This window comes from Oncorhynchus nerka, linkage group LG23 (genome assembly GCF_034236695.1).
Source record: "Oncorhynchus nerka isolate Pitt River linkage group LG23, Oner_Uvic_2.0, whole genome shotgun sequence".
NCBI classification, from domain to species: Eukaryota; Metazoa; Chordata; class Actinopteri; order Salmoniformes; family Salmonidae; genus Oncorhynchus; species Oncorhynchus nerka.
This window is the reverse complement of record NC_088418.1, coordinates 30859617-30870227: the sequence shown is the minus strand read 5'-3', so window position 1 is coordinate 30870227 and position 10611 is coordinate 30859617.

Here is a 10611-nt window from a genome sequence, read left to right as displayed (position 1 = left end):
CGCAGCCACCGCCAGCTAGCCTACAAAGTCAACAACGCAGCCACTGCCAGCTAGCCTACTTCAGCAGTACTGTATCATTTTAATCATTTTAGTCAATAAGATTCTTGCTACGTAAGCTTAACTTTCTGAACATTCGAGACGTGTAGTCCACTTGTCATTCCAATCTCCTTTGCATTAGCGTAGCCTCTTCTGTAGCCTGTCAACTATGTGTCTGTCTATCCCTGTTCTCTCCTCTCTGCACAGACCATACAAACGCTCCACACCGCGTGGCCGCGGCCACCCTAATCTGCTGGTCCCAGCGCGCACGACCCACGTGGAGTTCCAGGTCTCCGGTAGCCTCTGGAACTGCCGATCTGCGGCCAACAAGGCAGAGTTCATCTCAGCCTATGCCTCCCTCCAGTCCCTCGACTTCTTGGCACTGACGGAAACATGGATCACCACAGATAACACTGCTACTCCTACTGCTCTCTCTTCGTCCGCCCACGTGTTCTCGCACACCCGAGAGCTTCTGGTCAGCGGGGTGGTGGCACCGGGATCCTCATCTCTCCCAAGTGGTCATTCTCTCTTTCTCCCCTTACCCATCTGTCTATCGCCTCCTTTGAATTCCATGCTGTCACAGTTACCAGCCCATTCAAGCTTAACATCCTTATCATTTATCGCCCTCCAGGTTCCCTCGGAGAGTTCATCAATGAGCTTGATGCCTTGATAAGCTCCTTTCCTGAGGACGGCTCACCTCTCACAGTTCTGGGTGACTTTAACCTCCCCACGTCTACCTTTGACTCATTCCTCTCTGCCTCCTTCTTTCCACTCCTCTCCTCTTTTGACCTCACCCTCTCACCTTCCCCCTACTCACAAGGCAGGCAATACGCTCGACCTCATCTTTACTAGATGCTGTTCTTCCACTAACCTCATTGCAACTCCCCTCCAAGTCTCCGACCACTACCTTGTATCCTTTTCCCTCTCGCTCTCATCCAACACTTCCCACACTGCCCCTACTCGGATGGTATCGCGCCGCCCCCAACCTTCGCTCTCTCTCCCCACTACTCTCTCCTCTTCCATCCTATCATCTCTTCCATCTGCTCAAACCTTCTCCAACCTATCTCCTGATTCTGCCTCCTCAACCCTCCTCTCCTCCCTTTCTGCATCGTTTGACTCTCTATGTCCCCTATCCTCCAGGCCGGCTCGGTCCTCCCCTCCCGCTCCGTGGCTCGACGACTCATTGCGAGCTCACAGAACAGGGCTCCGGGCAGCCGAGCGGAAATGGAGGAAAACTCGCCTCCTTGCGGACCTGGCATCCTTTCACTCCCTCCTCTCTACATTTTCCTCTTCTGTCTCTGCTGCTAAAGCCACTTTCTACCACTCTAAATTCCAAGCATCTGCCTCTAACCCTAGGAAGCTCTTTGCCACCTTCTCCTCCCTCCTGAATCCTCCTCCCCTCCCCCTCCTCCCTCTCTGCAGATGACTTCGTCAACCATTTTGAAAAGAAGGTCGACGACATCCGATCCTCGTTTGCTAAGTCAAACGACACCGCTGGTTCTGCTCACACTGCCCTACCCTGTGCTCTGACCTCTTTCTCCCCTCTCTCTCCAGATGAAATCTCGCGTCTTGTGGCGGCCGGCCGCCCAACAACCTGCCCGCTTGACCCTATCCCCTCCTCTCTTCTCCAGACCATTTCCGGAGACCTTCTCCCTTACCTCACCTCGCTCATCAACTCATCCCTGACCGCTGGCTACGTCCCTTCCGTCTTCAAGAGAGCGAGAGTTGCACCCCTTCTGAAAAAACCTACACTCGATCCCTCCGATGTCAACAACTACAGACCAGTATCCCTTCTTTCTTTTCTCTCCAAAACTCTTGAACGTGCCGTCCTTGGCCAGCTCTCCCGCTATCTCTCTCAGAATGACCTTCTTGATCCAAATCAGTCAGGTTTCAAGACTAGTCATTCAACTGAGACTGCTCTTCTCTGTATCACGGAGGCGCTCCGCACTGCTAAAGCTAACTCTCTCTCCTCTGCTCTCATCCTTCTAGACCTATCGGCTGCCTTCGATACTGTGAACCATCAGATCCTCCTCTCCACCCTCTCCGAGTTGGGCATCTCCGGCGCGGCCCTCGCTTGGATTGCGTCCTACCTGACAGGTCGCTCCTACCAGGTGGCGTGGCGAGAATCTGTCTCCTCACCACGCGCTCTCACCACTGGTGTCCCCAGGGCTCTGTTCTAGGCCCTCTCCTATTCTCGCTATACACCAAGTCACTTGGCTCTGTCATAACCTCACATGGTCTCTCCTATCATTGCTATGCAGACGACACACAATTAATCTTCTCCTTTCCCCCTTCTGATGACCAGGTGGCGAATCGCATCTCTGCATGTCTGGCAGACATATCAGTGTGGATGACGGATCACCACCTCAAGCTGAACCTCGGCAAGACGGAGCTGCTCTTCCTCCCGGGAAGGACTGCCCGTTCCATGATCTCGCCATCACGGTTGACAACTCCATTGTGTCCTCCTCCCAGAGCACTAAGAACCTTGGCGTGATCCTGGACAACACCCTGTCGTTCTCAACTAACATCAAGGCGGTGGCCCGTTCCTGTAGGTTCATGCTCTACAACATCCGCAGAGTACGACCCTGCCTCACACAGGAAGCGGCGCAGGTCCTAATCCAGGCACTTGTCATCTCCCGTCTGGATTACTGCAACTCGCTGTTGGCTGGGCTCCCTGCCTGTGCCATTAAACCCCTACAACTCATCCAGAACGCCGCAGCCCGTCTGGTGTTCAACCTTCCCAAGTTCTCTCACGTCACCCCGCTCCTCCGCTCTCTCCACTGGCTTCCAGTTGAAGCTCGCATCCGCTACAAGACCATGGTGCTTGCCTACGGAGCTGTGAGGGGAACGGCACCTCAGTACCTCCAGGCTCTGATCAGGCCCTACACCCAAACAAGGGCACTGCGTTCATCCACCTCTGGCCTGCTCGCCTCCCTACCACTGAGGAAGTACAGTTCCCGCTCAGCCCAGTCAAAACTGTTCGCTGCTCTGGCCCCCCCAATGGTGGAACAAACTCCCTCCCGACGCCAGGACAGCGGAGTCAATCACCACCTTCCGGAGACACCTGAAACCCCACCTCTTTAAGGAATACCTAGGATAGGATAAAGTAATCCTTCTCACCCCCCCCCTTAAAAGATTTAGATGCACTATTGTAAAGTGGCTGTTCCACTGGATGTCATAAGGTGAATGCACCAATTTGTAAGTCGCTCTGGATAAGAGCGTCTGCTAAATGACTTAAATGTTAAATGTAAATGTAATGGCTCACATCCAATGCCACATCAAGAAGTCTTGAACTTGATCATAGATCAGACACTGTTGCTGGCTAACTGTGGATAGTATGTAGCCCTCCTGTGGTATAACTATGTTTAGTTGTAATTGTACTATTCCTGTATAGTTTGTGTTGGCGAACCCACTCTCAGGCTTATTTTATGTGATTTGAATGTTTTTGGTCATCCAGTGTGCTTGCCTTTTAAAAGCATTTTTATTTCATTTTATTAAGGGTTTACGTAATACGTTTGTTTCCATATTGTCTCATTGACCCCAACATTTTTGGGGTTATTTGTTTACCCCATCAGATTTTCTTAAACCAGTAAACAGTAAATTTTCAGAGGCTACAAGTTTTTGGGGAGTCTATATGTCAATGTTGAAAGTTTAACATAATTTATACTCAGAAAACGTTCAACATTGCACAGACGTAATTTTGTGGTCTTGACTGTACGTTGTCAAACTTTTTGGGGTTGTTTTACTTTGATTTGCTTACTTCAAATGAGAGGTTTTTGGCTGAGAGCCTTGATACATTTTATGTATTTTCTCTCTCAATACCTGTTAAGACTAGGAATATAATTTTATACATCGACAACTGGTGCTTTCCTAATTTCATGTCTGCACATGGGATTCACTTTATTTTTTATATTTTTTTGCTGCTTGATTCAGTAACACAGAACGCTACTTTTAAAGGGCGGGATTGTGGGTTTGGGTTTAACACCACACTCTCACAGACATAATGTGCGAAGAAAACATGTTCTAGATAGGCTTGTACCTCCTTTTGGGGAGGTATTGTCTGGGGTGGGGGGAGGAAGGAGATTGAATTGTTCAGTTCTAATGTCGTCACTCTTCTTTATTAGTTTCTTTTTCGGTACTTTTTCCCAAGTATTTTACCCCATACATTATTACTCTGAGACCAGTTATCCTGGGGCTTTTGGGTATTCATTTTTTTCCCACTCTGTGCTCTAATGACAGGGTTGTATAACGGGAGTGCTCAGGGTGGCCAAAATTATACCATCAGGTACATTTCATGGAACATCAAAGGGGCTAACAACCCTGTGAAACATAAGAGGGTGCTGACACAAAGGGTTTGAATGCAAATGTTGCATTTCTACAAAAGACTCACTTGAGGACAGGTGAGCACTTTAGGATTCGCAGGGACTGGGTTGGTCAACTGTTCTACTCTAACTTTCATAGTAAATCAAGAGGTGCTTCCATTTTGGTTGATAAATCTACTCCCTTTGTAGCTTCTGAGGTTATCCTGATCCTAAGGGACGATACGACATAGTAACTGGAAAACTATTTTCTACCCCTCTTGTTTTGGCTAGTGTTTATGCTCCCAATTGTGATGATACAAATTTAATTTCTACCTTTTTTATTTGCTATACCCAATTGAAATTTCCGTTCGTTGATGTTAGGGGGGGATTTAAACTGTACAATATCCCTGGTCCTCACGAAGAACTACAGGCCCATCTAAATGTGCCCTACTTATTCAATCTTTTCTGCAGAAATATGCTGTGTGAGGCCTGGCGTTTCCTACAGACAGACAGTATTAATTTTTTTCTCATGTTCATCAAACACTTCCGCATTGATTACTTATTTTTGGACAAAAAACTTCTGCCTAACCTTCAGAGGTGTACTTATGAAAGTTTTGTTATTTCTGATCATTAGTGCTTGAGCTAGAGTTTCCCTAGCAAACTATGTGTTATCAATGGCTTCTTAACTCCATTTTATTCTCAGATAAGGAGTTTATTCCTAGAAATTAATTCAACCCCAGGTATGACCTGCTCTTCAATATGGGAGTCCCTCAAAGCATACTTACGTAGCCAAATAATTTGTTTTACAGCCAACAAAAACAAAGCTTGCTCTCATTGGCTTCGAGACCTGAGCGAAGCCATAGCTACATTGGATGAGAAGTATGCTACGGATCCTTCCTCTGATCTATATAAAGAACGGGAGTTACTCAAATCTTAATTTGATGAGCTTTCTACCAGACAAGTTTAACAATTACTCTTACGAGCTCGATACAGTGTATGAGCAAGGCGACAAGGCCAGTAAACTCCTTGCACATCAGATCCGTAAATCTGAGGCTTCACGTTTTAATCCCACAAACAAGGACCCTGTCTGGTGCTACCACAGTTGTACATAGAGATCAATGACCAATTCAAACCATTTTACTCTGCGCTATACACCTCAAGACCCTTTTCTGATTTTGTTCTTCGATGGTCTGAATATGCCTTCAATTAATACAGACTCCCATGACGATTTAGAAGAAGAATTTACACCTGAGGAGATTGCAATGAAAATTGGTAAATCACCGGGTCCGGACGGTTTTCCAAACTAATTTTACAGGACGTTTTCCTGTCTGCTTTGCCCATTCCTGTCTCGATTATTTGCAGAGTGCCTTAATACATCAAAGCTACTGCTTAGTCTTTATCAGGCTTCAATTTCATTACTATTAAAGAAAAACAAGGATCCCCTGGAATGTGGATCTTGTTTTTGAACTGTGACTACAAAATCCTAGCCAAGCTCTTAGCCATCTGTATGGACGGCTCACTGCACCAAGTAATACATTCTGACCAAACTGGCTTTATGAGAATTAGGCATTCGTTTTTCAATATTTAGAAACCTTATGAATATACTGTCCTCTCCAGCATTGGGGACACAGCGGTGGTTGTCTTGCACGATGCAGAAAAAGCTTTTGACCAGCTTTGAGTGGGACTACCTAACAGCCACCCTTTATAGATTTGGCTTTGGTCCTAAATTCATTGTGTGGATAAACATTCTTTATTTCTCCAATGGCTTCAGTATGGACTAACTTGTCCTCTGACTATTTTCCCTTTCCCCGCGGATCCAGACAGGGTTGTCTACTCTCCCCCTTGTTTGCTTTGTCAATCGAGCCCCTCGTCGTCGCACTGTGCTCTGAGGCTGTTCAAGGTATACTCAGGGTGTGTTTAGAGCAGAAGGTCTCGCTATATGCTGACGATCTCCTTTTGTTCGTCTCCAACCCAGATACCTCATTACCACATGCCTTATCTATTCTTAAACAGTTTGGAGCAAGCTCAGGGTACAAGCTGAACCTAGGCAAGAGTGAGCTTTTTCCTGTAAATCAGGCTGCTTTAAAGTGCTCTTTTACAAGCTTTCAATTTAGGAATGTCCGGGATCAATTCACCTACTTGGGATTTAGTGACAAGGAAATATTCAAAAAAATGTAAGAACAGTATTGTTGCTCTAGCAGGCAGTTTGAAACAATCTTACTTTTTGGAAGTCTTTCTCTTATTGGAAGGGTTAATGTCATTAAAATGAATGTGTTGCCTACATTTTTATATTTATTTCAATGTTTACCCATTTTTATTACAATCTTTTTTTAAATTCACCGGATCAAACATTCATGCATTTATTTGGAATGGCAAGGTACCGCAGATTGGTAGAAAGCATGTATAGAAGTCTAGGGCATTGGAGGGTTTAACGCTACCAAATTTTCAGACATACTATTGGGCTGCAAATCTCAGAGCCCTTTTGTACTGGCTGCGGACTGATCCTACTGGACCACTCTGGGTCCTGTCCCTAGGCAAAGATGTCCCAATAGCCCTGCGAGTACAGCTATAGAGAGCATCTTTGTGCAAAACAAACTTCCCAAGGGTGCAATTTCAGATGTCTATGAAATCATTAATGACTTACAGAACCCTTCTGTGTTGCCTTTTAAAGACTGGATGGGAAAAGGATTTCGGGGAGGAACTTGGAGATGACACCTGCGAAACTGTGCTGCACAGGGTGCATTCTTCCTCTTTTAGCGCTAGACACAGCCTCATTCAATTCAAGGTCGTTCACCGTATCCTCTGGTCTGGGGACAAACTCTGAAAACTATTCTTTGATTTTGATCCTACTAGGGTTTGATGTAAAACGGAAACCAGCCACACTGTTTCATATGTTTTGTGGTTGTCATTAACTGTCTGGTTTCTGGGAATTAATATTTAAGTGTGTGTGTGTGTGTGTGTGTGTGTGTGTGTGTGTGTGTGTGTGTGTGTGTGTGTGTGTGTGTGTGTGTGTGTGTGTGTGTGTGAGTGTGAGTGTGTGTGTGTGTGTGTGAGACACTATTATAGATCTGTCTCCCCTTACGGACGTTTTTGGAGTACTGCACATAGGTACCCCCCCTGTCAAGAATTCAGTCGGACACTGTTGCTTATACAACTCTTTTAGCTAGACGGCTAGTACTCCAGAACTGGAAGATGGTAAACTCAGCAAAAAAAAATCCCCTTTTCAGGACCCCGTCTTTCAAAGATAATTCATAAAAATCCAAAATAACTTCACAGATCTTCATTGTAAAACACTTGTTTCCCATGCTTGTTCAATGAACCATAAACAATTAATGAACATGCACCTGTGGAACGTCGTTAAGACACTAACAGCTTACAGACTGTAGGCAATTAAGGTCACATTTATGAAAACGTAGGACACTAAAGAGGCCTTTCAAAAGATAGATGCCCAGGGTCCCTGCTCATCTGCGCGAACGTGCCTTAGGCATGCTGCAGGGTACGTCATGGTCTGGGGCGGTGTATCACAGCATCATCGGACTGAGCTTGTTCTCATTGCAGGCAATCTCAACGCTGTGCGTTACAGGTAAGACATCCTCCCTCATTGTGGTACCCTTCCTGCAGGTTCATCCTGACATGACCCTCCAGCATGACAATGCCACCAGCCATACTCCTCGTTCTGTGCGTGATTTCCTGCAAGACAGGAATGTCATTCCTGCAAGACAGGAATGTCAGTGTTCTGACATGGCCAGCGAATGTCCAGCGAATGTCATGCCCCCCCCCCCCCCCAGAAATGTCCGGAAACTTGCAGGTGCCTTGGTGGAAGAGTGGGGTAACATCTCACAGCAAGAACTGGCAAATCTGGTGCAGTCCAGATTTGCGGATTTGCGGGCATGAGGAGGAGATGCACTGCAGTACTTGATGCAGCCACACCAGATACTGACTTTTTATTTTTATCCCCCCCCCCTTTGTTCAGGGACATATAATTCCATTTCTGTTAGTCACATGTCTGTGGAACTTGTTAGTTTATGTCTTGGTTGTTGAATCTTGTTATGTTCATGCAAATATTTACACGTTAAGCTTGCTGAAAATAAATGCAGTTGGCAGTGAGAGGACGTTTTCTTTTTTTGCTGAGTTTAGTTCCCCCATCTTACAAGTATTGGGTTGGAAATGTGTTGTGCTCTCTGAAACGAGAGAAAATCTTATTCAATGCAGGTGGGAACTCCAAACTGTTTTATGATGAATGGCTCCATTCCAGTCTTACTTTAAACAGTCCACCCTCTGATGACATTGTTATTAAAACAGGTCTGTATTTGACACCCTGTGACTTACTGGTTGGAGGACCATTTCTATGTGGGTATTTTGGGAGGACATTGAGGTTGATAATGTGACTTGTGGATGCCTTATTCCTCTTGCCCTATGAGAGCCTAAAATGTGAGCTTATTTTGCCATGTTTTTTATTTTGTTTTACATTTACATTGTAAAAAATGAGTGAGTGGTTGCATTTCTCCTCCCCTATCCAGCGTCTGTTAACTACAGATTGCCCTTTAACCTCTGCACCCATCTGCCTAGTGTGTTTAATTTGTCTAAAGTACGCTATCTTACGGTATCGGTGCAGTTTTTCAAATGGTGCGGACACATTTTTTTCAGCCTCCTGAGGGGGAAGAGGCATTGTTGTGCCTTCTTCACAACTGTGTTGGTGTGTGGACCATGTTAATTCCTTAGTGATGTGGATGCCGAGGAATTTGAAGCGCTCAACCTGCTCCACTACAGCCCCGTCTATGTGGATGGGGGCGTGCTCTGCCCTCCATTTCCTGTAATCCATGATCAGCTCCTTTTTGTCTTTCTGACATTGGGGAAAATGTTCTTGTCCTGGCACCACACTGCTAGGTCACTGACCTCCTCCTTGTAGGCTTCTCATCATAGTTGGTGATCAGGCCTTCCACTGTCATGAGAATAAAGATTCTCTGGTTTGATGAAACCAAGATTGAACTCTTTGGCTTGAATGCCAAGTGTCATGTCTGGAGGAAACCTGGCAACATTCCTACAGTGAAGCATGTTGGTGGCAGCAGCATCATCTGTGGGGATGTTTTTCAGCGGCAGGGTCTGGGAGACTAGTCAGGTTAGAGTAAGGCTGTAATGTAACAAAATCTGGAAAATGTCAAAGGGTCTGAATACTTTCCGAAGGCACTGTAGTGTTCCTCTTATCCAGGTGGGGAGGGCAGTGTGGTGTGCAGTAGAGAGAGCATCATCTGTGTATCTGTTGGGGCGATATTCTAATTGTAGTGGTTCTGGGATGGAGTTGATGTAAGTCATTACCAGCCTTTCAAAGCATTTCAGATGTGGGTGCTACATGGTGAAAGTCATTTAGACCGATTTACCTTGGCATTCTTGGGCACAGGGACAATGGTTGTCTGCTTGAAATTTTTGAAAATGCCAGCAGACACTTTCCAGCTGATCAGAGCAGTGCAGTCAGGGTAATACATCTGGTCCCGCAGCCTTGTGATAGTTGACCTTTTTTAAATGTCTTACATCGACTACGGAGAGCGAGATCACGTAGTTGTCCGGAACAGCAGGTTCTCTCATACATGGTTCAGTGTTGCTTGCCTCGACGCAAGCATTGAAGTCATTTAGCTCATTTGGCGTACCACTGGGCAGCTCGCTGCTGTTTCCCTTTCGTAATCCGTGATAGTTTGCTTGCCTTGCCTCATCCAACGAGTGTCAGAGCTGGCCTCGGGCTCTGGGATGGGCCTCTGGCTTTCTCATCTAATGGGTTTTAAGAAGGCGAGGACGTGAGGAGTATGTATTGAGATTCTCCCATAACATGCGCAGTTTGAGCTAGTCCAGGAAGTGTCGTTGCAGGCTAGCTCAGTGCCTCCCCCTCTCATTGAGTATGTCAAGTTGAAGGCCAACCGGGGTACTGCAGGCTATTGGCTACGACATTAAAATCATCAGTTCAAGGACACATCTGTTGTAGTAGTTATTATTGGTAATAATAGGTACCATTATTGTCTTAAATTTGTATTTATTTTTTACACAAAGATTGCTATTTTCCCCTTCTCTATAATGGGGGATCCTGTTTTCTGCAAATAATGCCTGCAGTACTGCGATCAGCCTTGAACTTTGTGGCTTCAATGAGAGAGAGCAGTCATTCTCCCCTGTTCGGGAGACACTGGTGACTTGAATGATGCGGTTCATGTTCCACATTTAAATAAGAAGATTAGCATGAAATAATTTCTTATAATTTTACAAAAAACAAACTCTAACAGTTAAACAT